The 18,161-nt window shown below is 30.6% G+C and overlaps 1 protein-coding gene across 5 annotated transcripts in view; it reads left to right on the top strand.

Moving 5' to 3' along the window:
• The window catches only part of LOC139501825 (G-protein coupled receptor dmsr-1-like), a 139,283-nt gene that overhangs the window by 79,255 nt on the left and 41,867 nt on the right, over nt 1-18,161 (top strand). Inside the window, exon 1 of one of the 5 annotated variants that reach the window (XM_071291047.1) lies at nt 4,583-4,638. The exons of the other annotated variants lie outside the window; for them this stretch is intronic. The gene's annotated coding sequence lies outside the window, so the exon portion shown is untranslated. Of the gene's footprint in view, nt 1-4,582; nt 4,639-18,161 lie in introns of those variants that run through there. 5 annotated transcript variants of the gene reach the window in all.

The raw sequence follows: 18,161 nt of genomic DNA, 5'->3' as shown, positions 1-18,161 counted from the left end.
ACTAATGACGACATATCGTTATGGTGACCGTGTTGTGTTGATTTCGCTAATTCTTTCTTATAACTCTGTTTGAGCAGTTTATGTATGATGAACAAATTTCTGTTTCTAAATTCCGTTTTTTTTTATAAAATTACGAGAAATTTGTTGTTGAACAACAGTTTTCTAATTTATGATGTTAATATTCATTACAGACAACACACGGAGCAACTGAGTGTCTGTCATAGTCCATTATAATTCTAGTTTAGAAAGAGCTTTATTTATGGAACATAATTATACACTAATTTTTTTTTATTCGAGCGTCACTGATGAGTCTTTTTGATGAATCACTGATGTGATTAGGTATTTGATTTTCCTCTGAGTTCAGTATTTTTGTGATTTTCCTTTTTTTTTTGGTGGACGAAACGTACATTTTGCGTAAATATAAAATTTCAGTCCTGATATCTATGATGAGTTTATTTGGAAAAAATCCACACCTAGACTTTTTTAATTTAGTTGTTACCTTTTTTCTTTGAGAATAGGTTGATTAGGTGCCGTGATCCAATATTGTGGGTTAACATTCATAGATTAAGGTTGTATCGCTAACAAATCTTTCCAGAACAATAACAATGTGTAGTTTAATAGACTGCATTGTATTAAAAGAAAATATTTTGCATGATAATCATTTCAAATGGCATTTTCTTTAATTCTATGTAACAGCATGAATACAAGTGGATCTCTCAATCGACTAATGACTTTTGAACAGAGGTATACTAGTGTTGCCTTAATATATCATAGTGGAACATTTGAATTCTTTTTCTTTTCTTTTTTTTTTATTCTATAAGCACTTGAATATGTTATAGCCTGTAACCTTGATTTTGTTTTTATCTCAATCGATTGATGAATTTTGAACACCAGTATTCTACTGTTGCTTTTATTTAAACGAATCAATCAGAGTATCTAAAACGAACAAGGTTACACCGAGCTCAAAACATGTCAAAAAGTATTATAAATTGATTTTGGTATGCAATTGTCCTTTTTTCACCCATCTAAGAGAAATCAGTGAGTTTGAGAGCTAATTTGTTAATTATATAATGTTTGTTTTCACAAACTGTTTAGAAATAGTATTCTATTATCAACAATTAATACTCAGAAAAAAAAATCATTTCAAAAGTGTGTGTCTCTCTAAATGATAACTGTATAAGTATAAGAGAATATAATAATCAAATTATGGACTGTTACGGGTTTTACATTTAACACAATGACTACAATTATTACTTTATAACAATGACATAAGAATAAAATAATATACAACACAACAAATAGAACACTGAACAGTTATTGTATGCACACGGAAGAGAAAGTAATATGGTAGACAATCTATAAATATGTAAGAATTGAAGATTATTGATTCAGTTTGATTTTGTTTTCTTTTTAAATGATACAGATAATGATAAACCATAAAATTGAGAAAGGAAATGGTGAATATGTCAAAGCGACAACCACCCGACCATAGAGCAAACAACAGCCGAAGGCAACCAATGGGTCTTCAATGTAGCGAGAATTCCCGCACCCGTAGGTGTCCTTCAGCTGGCCCCTAAAATATGCATAATAGTACAGTGATAATGGACGTCATACTAAACTCCGAATTATACACAAGAAACTAAAATTTAAAATCATACAAGACTAACAAAGGTCAGAGGCTCCTGACTTGGGACAGGCGCAAAATTGCGGCGGGGTTAAACATGTTTATGAGATCTCAACCCTCCCCCTATACCTCTAGCCAATGTAGAAAAGTAAAAGAATAACAATACGCACATTAAAATTCAGTTCAAGAGAAGTCCGAGTCTGATGTCAAAAGATGTAACAAAAGAAAATAAATAATGGTCACTAAATGTCAGATTATTGTCTGGGATTGAAGTCATAAATCTTTGCTCAGTGCTCGGAGCACAATCAAAATGCTTGAAACATGAAATCCAACATTTTGATTGGTTGATTTTCGAGTATGAGTATAAAAAACTGACTCAAAAGTTTTATGACCGCAGGTCTTTAAATGTCAGATCATTGTAAAGATATTAAATATGACATCTAAGATCACTCAAAGGGTGACAACCTGTATCAATTAACTAAGATTAAAACGATGAGTACCAATGACAAAACACAGCAGAATAGTATTACCAGTGAAATAGAAAATATTCAGTCGCTTATTGAGTGTAGTTATTGAGATAACTAATAAGCTGCATAGGACACTTTGGCAATTTTAATTGTGTCCCGAAGGAGTATGAGTAAAACATTTCTATATCTTTAATGGCGAGGAAATGAAGAAAAAAAGATTCAACCTTTTTCATTTTTAACTCACAAATCGTGTAGTTATATGTTAAATGCATATTAGAAATATTTCAGTAGAATTTGGTTAATGTGTGTAACCAGTTTCAAAATTGTTTATTTATTTTATATTGAAATAAATGTAAACTACAGGGAATTCAGGTGCTATCGGAAGTTGTTATCTGAAGTGTGAACCTTTAATAATTAATCGTGATTGTCAATTTTATCCAATTTAATTAAAAACGCTAAGCAATTATATTTTAAATAAACGATATCTAACATTCGATAAATGTCCAGTCTGAGGAGACAAGGGTTAATAAAATACTCCTACTCAAATCACGATTTTTTTTTATAAATTAATTTACAATAAGAACACTTAGAAACTCATGGACTGGTACACTGGAGTAACATCACTGACATGAAAGTAATGCACTACGGCGCTGAAAGGAGTTGCATTAGTTTTTATTATTACTATAATTGGAATATCGAATGTCAAATTAGTCCCTTAGGATAAACCGGCTTTAAGAAATTATTGCGAGGGATGTAATTAATAGGATTACATCTAATACAAGAAGACAGAACAGATTAAGTACATAGAATGCTGCGGGAAATATTTTACAAAGACTACCAATAAGAAAAGAATCAATTAACGGAACAAAACAAAGGCCAATAAAGCAAACCATAACGACATTTGATTGACTTCACAATTTTAATTCACAGAAAACACTTATTTTCTGATTTTCTTCTTTTTATAATGTTAAACATAGAATAACACAAAGCTGTTAACTATTTGACACACTACGATCAATACATATACTATTGATAAATACATGTGTAGAAAGGACATATCTTACAAAGCTGTTAACTATTTGACACACTACAATCAATACATATACTATTGATAAATACATGTGTAGAAAGGACATATCTTACAAAGCTGTTAACTATTTGACACACTACGATCAATACATATACTATTGATAAATACATGTGTAGAAAGAACATATCTTACAAAGCTGTTAACTATTTGACACACTACGATCAATACATATACTGTTGATAAATACATGTATAGTTATCAAAGGTACCAGAATTATAATTTTATACGCCAGACGCGCGTTTCGTCTTCATAAGACTCATCAGTGACGCTCATATCAAAATATTTATAAAGCCAAACAATTACAAAGTTGAAGAGCATTGAGGATCCAAATTTTTCCAAAAAGTTGTGCCAAATACGGCTAAGGTAATCTATGCCTGGGACAAGAAAATCCTTAGTTTTTCGAAAAATTAAAAGTTTTGTAACAGGAAATTTATTAAAATGACATATCTTACATCTATAACAACGATTAAAGAACGAACATCTAACACTTTTATGAACAAGCATTTAAACAAATTGCATATTATGTTTTTCTGGCTGGAAAGTTTCTTTATTTTTGAATGGTTTAGATCAGTTTCAGGATTTTTGTGGTCGCTCAAAAAACAATAGGATAAATGAAAGGCGAAAGATACCAATGAGAAATCAAAACTCATATCATAGTTTTATGGCAATTCGAATCAGAGTGACCTTCGCCAGTGTCTGTCTAATGTTTAAATGACAAATGTCCGCGATAAAATCATAAAATGTGGTTCTCTATTTTCAATACAAAAAACATTTAAATTATTTTACCAACTGCATGATATTTCTAATTATACCGTCTAATACACGTTTTAAATTTCACTTCTTTAAATTTGGTTTTTAAACAATGAGTTAAACATGATTATTTGTTGGTTAGAATTACACGAATACAGAAATCTGATAACGGTATTGTCGTTGATGTGTTCTTTCCCGTCTGTAAAATGTTTACTATACTGTGCGGAGCATATTCAAGGTCGACTTTAAAAGGTTATAAAATAAGTAATTAGTAATAAATATTGATAATTATGCACCTCAAATAAAATAAACCTCTATAAATATGCATGATGACTTCAATTCAGAAACGAATTAAACATTGTTAATTATTTATGTGTACGCATTCTTAACCAACGTTGTCCTTGTTGTAATGTTTATCTAAAAGACAAGGAATGCTAACCTGTTATATAATATTTTAATAAAGGAATAATTTCCAATTTGACAACAACAAAACTACATGAAGATTTAATTAATATTGTTTTCATTCCATTAATATCACAGTTAGTACCCAGACATATCTTAATGAAATTGAACATGAAACTTTATTGGATAAAACATCAGTGATTCTATATTCAAACCCCAAATTACAGTATCAGGTTATATATATAGACGTGATTTAATTAAAGTGTGAGGATTACTACAGGACCGTTTTCACGGGATTTTGTTAGGTAGGTTTTTTTCTTTTTTAGATCGGGATTTGTTCAGAGCATTTTATTAGGAGCATTCTTCTCTCTCTATATATATATCCATTCAAAAAATTCATAAGTTGGCATCTCATTAGAATTATGTCTTACATAACAACCATTAAGTTATGGTAAACCTATATGTCGATTGATCGCTGCACAAACTAGGCTATACAAAGATATAGCTTTTATAATTCGAGTAATGCCCATTCTTTTCGGCATTATCTAGTGTTTGATCACAGTAAATTATTTATTGTTTACAAACAGAATAATTTCTTTTTCTTAAATATGTGGAAAGAAGATATTTAAAAAATATGTTTTTTTCGATCCACGAAAATGGGAAGATACATATGTTGCTATTGTTGTCGAATAATATTTTTTTTTGGAAGCAACATGTCTTCTTATTAGCTTATTATGTCATGAGGCAGCAAACAACACCTGTGCCCCGACTGTAAATCAAAATCACCCCTCGCAAACAAGGAAAGAAAAGAAACAAATATAAAATTTTATTTTGATGTCCCTGTTAATTGTTTATAATGTTCTTTGTCATTTTTTTATATTGACTTTATGCCAGTATTTATAGGTTGAACAGCGGTATACTACTGTTGCCTTTATCTATCATGGTGTTATAAAAATAAAATATGTTTTGTTGTAAATTTATGTCAGTCTGAATATTTTCTATGGTCGATATAGTTAATAATATGTTTGTATTGCTTAGTTGTGCAATGCCGTAACGAATAAGTAAGACAGAATACAATTCTCCATGTGAACCCGGTTCTATGGGTTTATAGTAACTGTCAGCTGGGTATAAGGAGGTTTTGTCTGGTGTCGTGATTTAAACCTTGTACGCAATATCATCCATTGCAAGTTGGGTATCTTTTTCAGATTATTCTCAGATATTTCGAACTATACCATCTATTTGTTGTTGTCTGACCGCAAGTTATTGAATTCTCGCGTTACTGTTGAAGGTTTATCCATAATGTACTTCGAAAACATGACGTTTACTTTGTTTACATAGTGTTACTACAGACTTTCGATATACACATTCAATTATCGAGATCCCGGATTTGACACTTTTATTTATAAGTGAGACTAATCACAACAGTCTGCAATAGTCGGTCAAGATGAATAAAAAAATACATTATATTACAAAGTAGAAATCATCGACATTCCAATACTTCATTTCAACGACTCGGACATATCGACAATTTAAGCGTCCAATTAACTCAGAACATGTTCTTGGATTAATTTGCACTTCTCATAAGTGCAAATTGGAACCGCACTTTTTTTTGTCGTAGAATCATCAAATTTGGCAATAATGTACCTCTGGGGATAAATAACACAATACAAAAAAAAATTGGTGTGGCTCGCCCGGTTCGGCAACTGGAGTGAAAATAGTGACAAAATCCTGTAGGATATTTTTTTCTCCCATAGGATTTTTAAAAATCCTACAGGATTTTGAGAAATCCTATAGGATAAAGTCATAATCCCATAGGATATTTTTTATATCCTACAGGATATTTAAATCCTAAGGGATTTATAATCCCTTAGGAGAATAAAAATATCCTATAGGATATAGTTTCGCCCTTAGGATTAAAAAAATCCCTTAGGAAAAATAAAAGCATTTCCTATAGGATATTTTTTATCCTACAGGATATTAGTCTAATAAAATAATCCCATGGGATTAAAAATATCCGATAGGATTAATAAATATCCTAAGGGATTTCATAACAGAAAAAAATATCCTGTGGGATAAAAAAGAATCCTAAGGGTAATAAATAAATCCTAAGGGTAATAAATAAATCCTAAGGGAGATTAAAAATCCTAAGGGAGATTAAAAATCCTAAGGGAGATTAAAAATCCTATGGGAGATCAAAGCAACTCATAAGAGAGAAAAAAAATCCTATGGGAGAAAGAAATATCCTATAGGAGAAATAAATATCCTATAGGAGAAACAAATATCCTATGGGAGAATGAAATATCTTAGAGAAAAATCTATTTGTGAACTCAACCAAAGAACAGAGAATAGTTTTATATGTTTTTGTAGTAGGTAAGGATATTATTTTATTGGAGCAGACCAAATATTCCCAGATATTATTGTTTAAGAATTGTTAATTTTTCTACCAATGACACAAATTACCGATAAGTGTACTTCAAACATGGAGCTTGCATTGAGTTACTGCTACTGGTCCGTTTGTTATTTTATGTTTATTATTGCCATTTGCGTAGTTTCTTCTGTTACCTATTTCTACATTTGACTCTGGCTTCTTGTAAATCGAGTTTTCTCTTGTTAATGCATTGTGGTTGTTTATTCCTCATTTGCTAAAGGAATAGGGGCCGGTTGAGATATCAAAAGTCATGAGTATACATCCATCGCCTGTCTCAAAGCTGAAACCTTTATCCTTTGGTAATCTCATGTGCTTTTCTTCAATTTAAGTTCAAAAGTGCATTTTAGTGTTTAGTGTAGCAACCATTTCTCTGAACTATTATTCATTATTGTTTAGTGACCAAAAGAGGCCCGCCTCTATGTGCGGAATTTTCTTTCTGCATAGAGGACTCATCATTTTGAACTCATCAGGGTTCCTGTACTCAACCGACTTGTTGAGTACTGAGACATGACTGTGACACCATCTGAACAAAAACTGTGAAGAAAATCAGAAGCAATTTTAAAACAACACATGGTGTTGGGGCTAAGAATACCACCAGCTTTTCATTGAAAGTAATGACAAGACAGAAACATGCGTCCAACGGGTATATCCAATACACTACAATTACTTAAACAACTTTGAAAATCGTACATAAGTGTTTTTTATTTTTTTATTTAGTATAGCTTGCTTTCCGTGAAGATATTTTTATTGTGGAGATGCCTGGATAGATTTGCCAGTAACCATACTTCTTCTATTGTGTCCTCAATATGCATGTAGTATTTGCAACTGAACATTTACATTAACTTTCACCAATAAATTCTTCAACAAAATTTGATAATAACTGAAATTTTATGGAACTAAACACTAGATGTAACTAAAGACAGTATTGTTCACCTAGGTCTATGTGCATCTCTGACAACAGACACATCAACACGTTAGGCTAGAATATCACGGTACGTCTAAACACTGCTAAGGACTCCTTAGTGCACTAAGGACTATACAATGCCACTAAGGACTAGAAGGAGTGCTGTTGTGTGTATTATTTTTACATATTATGTTAGAGATTGATATTTCATGCATAAATTTCAAATTTTATAGAAAAATAATCATAAATAAACAAGATATTCAACATTATTTAAGCACGTGCCCGTTTTTCTTTGATATGCCGAAAATCAATGAACCGTTTGACACGTGCCAAATGACAAAACAATTCATTAAACAATCATAATCTTTTTATTTTAGGTAATAAACAATTGTTTCTAAAAAAAAAATGTATGCTTAATTTATAATTAAATGTGTTGTTCTTATGAAAAATGATTACAGAACAAATAATTTTGTTTTAGTTTTACTTCTTTCCCGACAAAGTTATTTGCCACAGGTGCACGACTTTGATGTGCGCCTACTAAATGACTAATAAGTTAGAGTGTGGTCAGCTTGTTATGTAAGAGATATGAAGACAAAATAAATATATATATTGATAAGTGTTTTGTTTTTATTTTAATTTCGACAAAGATGCGTGTATATATACAAATGGTTTCACTAAAACAATACGATGGAATTGAGAGAGAGAAAATTATGTGTCGTTCTTAAGGTTTATCCAAACCACTAGTTTTCAACCAGCTTGATATTTGTTTACAAAGGCTTCATACGGTACTTATTTGTTTGTATATTTCGACATTTTATTATTCTTCTAAAAGTAAAAGAAGTTAAAAAATCATTTCCCGATTTTAAGTCACATTAAGTTTCATTTTCAAATATATAAAAGAGACAAATATTTAAAAAATGTTCCACAGTTTTTAGTACAGTATTCACGAATTATTTTTCAGTATGTGTAAATTTAGAGCTAAAGATATAATTCTGACAGAGAAAGAGAATGCTTCGTATGAATGCCTTGAAAATATGCCTTTACCACATGATGTGTAAATAATTATTTTTTGTAATGCAATATAATCAGAATATTTAAACCTAAATATATCACGCGAAAAAAAGAAAAAGCCGACAGAAATATTTTCAACTATAATTTCTTTAAATCTACTTTTCTTAAAGAAGAACAAGTATCACAGGCACTTGTCTCAGAAAAGGTATATAGGAATTTTTTTTCTGAGACAGTATGTCAGAAGGAAATCCGATTTGTATTGTTTTTAACAAATTGTCTGCTTAACATATCGTACGAAATAATTTATGAAATAATGACTATGTGCTATGCGCTTTACTCACTGTTGAAGGCCCGAAATATATTACTCAAACGGGTCATATATGAACTTAGTGTGTTGCATGTAGTAAAAATGCATTATCTTATTGGTTTCGTTTTGTCCAGTTATACATTTCTTAAAATGTCTTCATATATGAAAATAAATTTTGAACAGTGCACCATAAGAAACAAACTAAAGTGTTCCAGCTCCAAACCAGTCTATTGTTCAAACGCATGTCCGTCGTCGCCTGTCACCACATTAAAGCACGCTTGCAAGAAAAAATAAACAGAATAGAGATACGGGTACAAAACACATTATAGATAATGTGTCCGACCACCTGAAAAATAAAATTGGTTCAAGAGACAAAGAACGCTACGAAATATTAGATTAATTTTTCGGTACTACCGGGCTTATCACAGCCCAATAACAAGATGAATTTAATGAAAACGCAACAAGCATCTGCCGGTTATCCAAACTTCAACACGGACATTAGATATATTTCTCTGGTGACAAATTTATTATTTACAAGAAATATACACTTGAGAAAATACTTCTTCATTCAGATTTTTTTGTTAATAAAATTTCAACAACAATTCATTTATCAGTATCCAACTTTACCAAAAGGATTCCCGTGTAATCAATTAATATGTAATTTGACACGTGTCAAACGGTTCATGGATTTTCGGCATATCAAAGAAAAACAGGCACGTGTCTAAATAATGTTGAATATGATCTCCTTAATTTATTATTATTTTTCTATAAAATTTGAAATTTATGCATTAAATATCAATTTCTACCGTAATATGAAAAGAAATTGCATGTAACAGCTCTCCATCTAGTTCTTAGTGGCATGTTATCAGTCCTTAGTGCACTAAGGACTCCTTAGCAGTGTTTAGACACACCCAGAATATCATTCGTAACTAAAACTTTAAAAAAAAATCATTATTGCTGATAATTTCAGAGATTAAAAGGACAAATCATTTTGCTTTTGTTTTATTTCTCTTCCTATAAATATTTTCGTGTGCATGGCTTTGATGGGCGCCAACTCTTAAATTAGAATATGGTGAGCTTGTTAAAATGTTTATACATGTATTAAAAAGTTTTATCAAGAAAATGTAATAGAAATGTCGACAATAACAAACTGAGATATTCTATGCTGAAAATAGATATAAATATAATTAGTGGTATGAGTGCTAATATTACAGTTGATTTGGCAATGGAGAAAAATGTTCGTATCCATCAAAAATTTTAAAACTTTACACACTCTGTCTTCTCTTTGATTTTTTTTTTTTTTTATAAAAACCTATCTCCATTTCCAAGTTGTGGTCCCTTACGCGGAATTTTGTTGAAATTTGAAGACTATTATAAATTTAATAGGTCAAAGAATAGCCTTCAACATTTGAGGCTTTTTATAGCCAAGGCTGCGTTTAGTTTAAATATATTTTATTTAAAAATTGAATAGGTCAAAGAACAGCCTTCAACACGGATCCTTGGAAATTAGAAAATTTGCAATTAGAGGCCGCAAGAATAGTAACAGGTCTACTAATATTTACAAAACCTGAAACTTTATATTCTGAGGTTGCCTGGGAATCTCTTTTTGAAAGAATAAGGAGGTAGTCGTAATTGCGTGTCGATATCTTGTCAATCGTACTGTTGTTTTATTCGACTAACTAACTTTATACGGAAAATGTTTGCATTTTTTTTTAAATTACCATGGTCTGTTGTTTTTAAACTGTTAATATTGGAATTAAGTAAAGAGTCAAAGTTGAAATCATGAATAAGTGTTCCGTGAAAATTGTTTTCGAAAATATAATTTGTTCATAATTCTTTAAAGTAATAAACTTTTTTCAAATAAATTCTGATCTTCCCTCATCTGATCACCAGCATGGCTTAAGGTATTACTTCCAAAGGTATTGTAAGGGGTGTGAGGTGACACTTCCAGGTATTCAAGCGATTTCCTGTCGGACTTGCAAGTTTCACTTCTGCAGGTAATATTCAGTGTACACGGCCGATAACTTATAACTTTCCATTTTGAACTATCAGATGTATAATATACAACTCTGTCTTACTTGTCATAACTAAACTCATACGCTTGTTTATAAATAACATTTCTGGTGTAAAATAAAAATATAAATAATACCCAAAAAATAAGATTTGATGAAATTACAATCTATTTAAATATTTTTTCCAAGGTTGACTTTGGGAAAATGTAATATATATACTCGATGTCAATAGTGAAGGACAGATTGGAACATACCAGAAATATTGATTTAAAAAAATGTACGCACTTGTCGATGATTCGTCTATACGACTGGGTAGAAAGTTACAGAACTATAGCGCAATTTAAAATATATACATGTATACATTAAACATAAGAAAAAAACATATATTTTGAATAAATTGGGGTAAAAGTTTGTAAATAGACTAGTCCACGTATGCCAACAGTATGTAATCATCGAATGTCGATAGACTATTGTATACCAAAAGAAGAAGACGAAGAAGAAGAAGAAGAGAACCAATTTGATGTAGATACAGGTCGATGTTTAACTTGCTTTGGTTCATCGAAGTTGTGGACATAGTAAACTCACAGATTTATATTGACGTTACGCACGGTATTGGTGCCACTTAGCGTTACACGACGTTCCTAATAAAACAACGATTTTGACGTTGTTCCAAAAAATGTACGCACTTGTCGACGATTCGTTTATACGACTGGGTAGAAAGTTACGGAACAAGACTGAAAAATACGGAACAAGACGGAACAAGACTGAAAGTTATGGAACAAGACGGAACAAGACTGAAAAAGTTTCAAACGTTGACCTTATATTTTACTCATGTGAAAATGCCGCTTAAAGTACAGAGAATTTCGATGTTGCTTCTTTATATGTTTTTATTTTTTTCAAGCGGGTGCAAATGCAAAATTCCATTTAATTAAAATAATTTTTAATATTTGAAACGAATTGTCTGCAACAGTAACACAAAATAACAATTTGATGTCTTGTAAAATGATTTAAATATATAAAAAAGATGTGGTATGATTGCCAATGAGACCACATTTCACAAGAGACCAAATTGTCACAAAAATAAACAACTATAGGTCACTGTACGGCCTTCAACAATGAGCAAAGTCCATACCGCATAGTCTGTTTTACAAGGCCCCGAAATGACAATGTAAAACAATTCAGTCGAGAAAACTAACTGCCTCATTCATGTTACAAAATGAACGAAAAAGTCTGTTTTGTATATTTTTTTACTTTTTTTTTTTTTATCTTCGAAATGTTTTAAAACTTTCAAATGTGAGGCTCTTATTTTATCAACACTTTAATTCTTGGACTATTATACTAACGTTAATATAATAGTCCCAGAATTTTATTTTTTATTTTTCTTAAACAGTGACTTATATATTGTAGGCAAATAATTAAGAAAATTCAGGTTATCAAGGAATTTTCACATTTTGTACATAAATCAGGCCGTTAGTTTTCTCGTTTGAATTGTTTTTACATTTATCATTTCGGGTCTTTTATAAATGACTACAAGGTTAAGGTTTTGCTCATTGTCGATTGCATATAGAAATAAGATTGTTATGTATGCCACTGGACGAACACTAATTGTGAATATTTTGATGGGAAACTATTGAGTATCAAAGTTCCAAATTAATTACGGGATTTATTTTCTTTCTCAATATTCAATAACAGAAGAAAAAAAATTGCTTGTCCGCTAAATAGGGATTTTCTTGTTAAACATCGTTAAAAAGATGTGTGTCTAAGGTAAACGCCACAAGAACCCTGTAATACTAGTACGAGAGTATAGCATGTAAACATTCCTTCTTAATGATATGGTTGTTTTGGAAATCTTTTCTTACAACTCATGTCGGCGCTAACATGTCCTTTAGTAGTTATTTTTTTTCTCCAAAAGTCCAATTTCACGTTTCCGCATTTTCGTGCATTACTTTTCCGAAATAAGTAGCGGCGTTTTTACGTTTCCGCAAATTGGTATTACTTTTCCAGAAAAAGAAATTACTATTCCGGAAAAAATTTAATTAAGGTATACCTGTTGATTGAAATAATAAAAAATAAATATTTATTAAGTTAAAGGTCATCATAACAAAGTCTACCATAGTACATATACATTCACCGTTTACTAGTTTTGTATTTTGGTCAAGAAAGAAGTCCATCTTTTCCTTTTCATATTTCTGAACTTTTTTTTTTAAAGTTAGAGTTATCATCTTTATGCAAAATTGAATGATTTCGTATACTAGTAGTATTACGTTTTCTGTGTCTCTTAGATTTTTTAAGAATACATTTTCGCATGCTTAAACATGATAAAGAAAGCACGTCAACTGTTGGACTCGTGAAAATATTTTTCAACTTTTTAAAGCTTCATCTGTGTGATCGAAATTGTCGAAAGATTCTTATGACAATTTTAATAAAAAGTGATGCAAGTACAAGGGACCAGACGATATGATATAATTGGCACTAGGGAATGAATTATAGAAGTAAACTATTTCAAAATAAATAATTCAATATTTTATATTAATAACATCTTTAAGAATTACAAAATTTAATGTTTTATCGACACATGCCACGTTCAATATTGATTGCAATCTGTGTAATCGATTGAAATTCATGATCATTCAACCATGGACCGCTAATCACGCACGTGTGTACAAACAGTTTGTCTATGAATATGTTTTTTCGGCGACTGTTTTTTCGTCATGTGTTTGGTATTTCAATTGGTTTATAAAACAAATTATGGATATCTATAGGTCAATCGGGAAAAAAAATATTCCATTTATCATAAAAAGCTTCACAAATTCCAAGAAATGGTTTGACACGAAATAAAGATATGTATCTGTATATTCTATAATATATATTATTATAACGTTACTTAAAACTGCGAAAAAAAACTGAACCATTTGTCGATAAAAAACGGACGAACGAAATTGTAAAAAATATATATTATCTTTAAAATTGTTTAGTATATTTATTCTAGTTTATAAATCAAAGGTTGATCACCAGCAGTATGTGTGCCTTTATACTAGTCTATAATCTTTAAATTTTTTTAGTATATTTATTCTAGTTTATAAATCAAAGGTTGATCACCAGCAGTATGTGTGCCTTAATAGTTTATAATGTCGTGGACTGTGATGTATGCTGCCACCTTCGAGACGTATTTGCTAACGGTTCATTAGAAAAGAGGGTCAGGATGGGGTCGATGAATAGTGAATAATGGGTTAAAAGTGCCGAATAAAGGAAAATAAATAATGACTACAGAAACATAGAGAAAAAGATAAGGAATAGAGAATGACGAAGTGCTTATATATATAAAGAACACAGAAAAAGACTGAACAGTTATAGAATTAAGGACCCCCGTACAGGTCCTCATACAATTGACACATCTTATTTTCACACCTAGCAGTTTCTTGGTATATACACATAGTGGTCAGCGTACATCTGCAATGTTCAATTAGGTGTGAAATTTTACTCTGGTAATTGAGATTAAATATAAAAGATGAATATGATGATTATTTCATTATAGTGTCGCACATTGGTCTTACAGTTAAAACAAAGATCGATAGCCAGCCTTCATAAAATTACGAGACACTAAATTTACAATAAAATTAATTAAAATATATACAATTATGAATTAGTTACAACAAGGATTTGTATAGTTGCACACACATCTTTATCAATGAAATCCAGGATTTGTTTAGTAAATCTTTGATGAAATTAAAATAATATCCACATTTGATATAAGCAGAGACATATAATACATATGTATTATATGTCCCTGATATAAGTAACAAAATAAACGAATAAAATCTTTATTAAAATGCTAATATTCTGATGATGGATATTATAATAAAATTGTCAATTGAAATTATCTTTGCAAAAGAAAATAAAGGTATATAAACTTGGGATTTTATTTGAAACAAATCACAGTAACCTTTATGTAAGAAACAAATATGCACAAAGAAAGACAAAAATAATACTGAAGATATATTGTTTGTAAATCATAATTTCATAAAATATTTTTTCTTCTAATAAAAAAACTATTTATTGTACGAGCTAAAAACTTTTGTTTGTATTTACAGTTCATATGAGCAATACATCTTTTCTCTGTGTTCATTCTGTCAAAGTTAATATGTTCACGTGATGTTTTAAAAAGTTCATATCGGAAGTCTGTATCTAAAAGACAGACCATTAAAACATGTATTTCGTTTTCCACACAGTTCGAACTACAAAATTTACAAAGTCTATCATTAAATGGTATCTGCGGTATGGAATATCGTTCCGTCTTAACGGCTAGCAAAGTTATGATTTCGCAGAAAGAATATGAAGATGTTAAATAAAATTATTTAAACCTTTCTCACAGACTTTTTCCCAACGTGTACACTTTGATTACATTTTTGTGACTTTCGTCCTACTTATAAAAACATGTGCGACTTTTCCCTCAGCATACATGTAAATCATGGGATTCGTAGAAATACTACAAAGGACTCGAGATCCTTAGTGCACTAAGAACAAAATTGTACACTAATGACCTGATGGAAAGATACTATATATCACAACGGATATGGCATCTAGAAGAAGACTTTGTAAAAAATCATAAAATCAAATTTCATAATTATGTCATTTTTAATTAGAAAGTTATCTAATATTTTCTCGACACGTGCTTCAATCGGTTGATTGCCACCTTTAGTGTAATCAGTAGAAATTCATGTTCGCTCAACCCTGTCCCGTTTATAATCCGCTTGTATATACCGATTTTAACATGTATATGGTATTTCAAATTGTTCTCTTGGTTTTTTTTCGTTTGTTTGTTTCTGCCGTGTTTATTCGGGCCAATCAATTTGCGCCAATTGCAGTTTTGAAAAGGTATAAATTGCGCCACTCTGTTTTATTTTGATGGTATTAATTGCGCCAATAAATGAAATGAAATTGCGCCACATTTACCTGTAAATATTTTTTACTTAATATATCATACCCGTACATGTTTTACCTATATCATACATGTACTATTATTAAAATTTCCACTTAAGATTTAATTGAACACTCATCATATTTAAGAAAACTCACCAAAAAATAAATTGTTTAGTAATAGAATATTTTTTCACGAGTCAAGAGTGTCTGATATACCATTCAAGAAAATAGAGTCTGATAGAGGAAAAACCGGTTATCATTGTTGAGGAACACAAAATTCACGCAGGCATTTGTACAGAAATCTGGAGAAATAAGGTGGAGATGTAACAGTTAAGAAAAACTGGAGAAATAAGGTGGAGATGTACAGTTAAGTCGTGTTGTGCTAGGTTATCCACGAATGAATCGTGTACAATTATTTTGAATGGAGAATTAGATTATTATATGTCATGAAACAAAAGTCCAGAAATAAGAACGTCAAATTTTGAGAACTGCGTGCAAAAATTTTTTAGCAACCGATATGTTGCCAGAGCGACCTTAAAAATCAAAAAAATCAGAGCTCTTCAAAATTGAAGAAGAAAATTGCAAAATTGATGACTGTGTTGTGTAACGAGTCAGAAAGCGAGATTATTTTATTGGCGCAAATGATACCTATAGTTTTGAAAATTAGGTGGCGCAAAAGAAGTATTGGCGCAATTAAGTTGTGGCGCAAATGAGTTACTTTTTGGCGCAAAAAGATATCGCCCGTTTATTCTGTCTGGTAAATTTTTTACTTCTAAGGTAATAGCGTCTTCTCAAATATTTTCAGTTTTTGGAAATGTTTATCCTTTTTTTATTTTATTTTAAAAATACAAATAATTGTAAACACTTCACGGAAAGGTGAGGTTTACTACTTGGTTGCTTAACGTCCAGTGGCCTATACTTCACTTTTTTTTCTGATGTCAGAAACCATGCCTCACCGCAAGGTTTTTAAAAGGATAGAACACAGGCAAATGCAAAAAGATTCTAATGACTATCTTTGCTGCCTAGGTCTCTATATAATGATTTATGTTTTATGGGATACTAAACTCCTGTTCTACAAAAACAAATATATTCAGTTTAAGTGAGGTTTTAGTCTGATCTAAGTTCTGATGTGATTTACTGAGAATGTTTCACTTATTTATAAGAGGCAGTACCAAACATGTTTATCTTTAACATGTGGTCAGGTTAAATACATATAGGGTTAAACACTTTCCTCGACATGTTTAGGAGAGGAACATATTTAGGGTACGAACTTGTTTACAAATGCATTACAAGTATAGATATGTGTAATTTGATGTTCAGGCCCCGGCTAAACACATTTTTAGACTGTAAATATGACTTATTTATTTCTTACAGCTACTTCAATTTCAACGTTTGTGGATAGGTGTTTCATTGACAGCCATACCACATCTCCTTTTGCTTATTTTTGTTGTATATATTTTTTTTCATTTTCCTTGTCTTTTAAAAAATATTCCATTATAAATTTTATTTGATGCCGAAAATAAGAATACGAAGAGTTATTTGTTAAATGCTATAACTAAGCGAAGTAAAACAACCATTAATAATTGTGTATAAGAGCATCATATATATTTATAAAAAAAAGTCAAATACAGGCAGACATACCATTTGTGACACCAATTTCATTTATTTCCAAATCTTAAAATCTTATATTTCCACAGTTGTCCAGTTCTTTAGCGTCTCTTAATAATGACAGAACGGGCTTTAGAGTCATATGATTAAGTTAACTAAATTATTTAGTTCTCCCATGCACATTGTGAATTATATTTCTTACATCACTGCTTATTACATTATACAATAAAATGGTATTCATCTTCAATTGTTGAATAAAGATGAATTGTTAAAAAAAAAAGCATTGACATCAGTTTTAAAGTTATCGTTCATAGAAGACAGTTATGATTTATATTCTCTTTTAAAAACGTAATATAGTATTTACCCCTTGGAGTTTTTCTATATTACTTCTGTAATCGAATTTGAAGTACCCCACGGACGCCACATACTCTCCTCATATGTCTCTCAAGGTATAATGATAGTCTGTAAACTCTAGTGTTGTAAATAAGGAAATGAAATCGCAAAAGCTTTGTTTCTCACTTTGTATCTCAAAATTGGCTTCTTTAAATAAACAAAGAAGCTTACATAGCAATTTCCTTAGAAACAAAATAAAACAAAGGCAAAGTAAACACAAACATTTTGAATTGTGGTTCCATTTT

This window comes from Mytilus edulis, chromosome 13 (assembly GCF_963676685.1).
Source record: "Mytilus edulis chromosome 13, xbMytEdul2.2, whole genome shotgun sequence".
NCBI lineage: Eukaryota > Metazoa > Mollusca > Bivalvia > Mytilida > Mytilidae > Mytilus > Mytilus edulis.
Note: the sequence above shows the minus strand (reverse complement) of the source record. Positions and strands in the feature narration are given on the sequence as shown.